Raw genomic sequence first — 583 nt, forward strand, 5'->3', positions numbered from 1 at the left:
AGAGGTGCTTGTCCGGGGCTCTCTCCCTGCCCTGATATTCCCTCCGTGCGTGTTTTTTCCCTTCACGGAGCGTTTTTGCTGCAAGATTTAAACCTAGATATTAAAGAAAAAAAAATTTAAAAGCACTGAAACCTGCCAGGGAGGTGCCACCCAGTTCCAAAATTCCGTTTTTGTTTTTTTTAAGAGGCTCCTGTAATTAAATCAGAGTGTTTCAGAAAAAAAATTTGCATGGGGGGATTGTTGCTGAAGTGCCCCTGAGAAGCAGTGTAGCAAAAATCGATGTTTTTTTCCCCAAATTCCTGGGGCATGGGGGCTTGGAAGATACCAGGGGATGGGAATTTGTCACTTTATTGCAAGAACGTGGCCACACAGGGAAACCTCACTTAGTTAATTGTGGTGAGGAAAAAAAAAAAAAAAAAAGCAGAGGAAATGGCTAAAAAATACCCGAACATCCATAAAGCAAGGGAAAAAAAAAGATATTTTTCTGTGAGCACTGTGATTGCTGTGCTGGAGAGGCAACACAGGTGATCCCGCATCCATAATATATAATATAATATAATGTAGCATAATATAATGTAGCATA

The sequence above is a fragment of the Pterocles gutturalis genome, unplaced genomic scaffold (genome assembly GCF_000699245.1).
Source record: "Pterocles gutturalis isolate BGI_N339 unplaced genomic scaffold, ASM69924v1 scaffold3117, whole genome shotgun sequence".
In the NCBI taxonomy this organism is placed as follows: Eukaryota; Metazoa; Chordata; class Aves; order Pterocliformes; family Pteroclidae; genus Pterocles; species Pterocles gutturalis.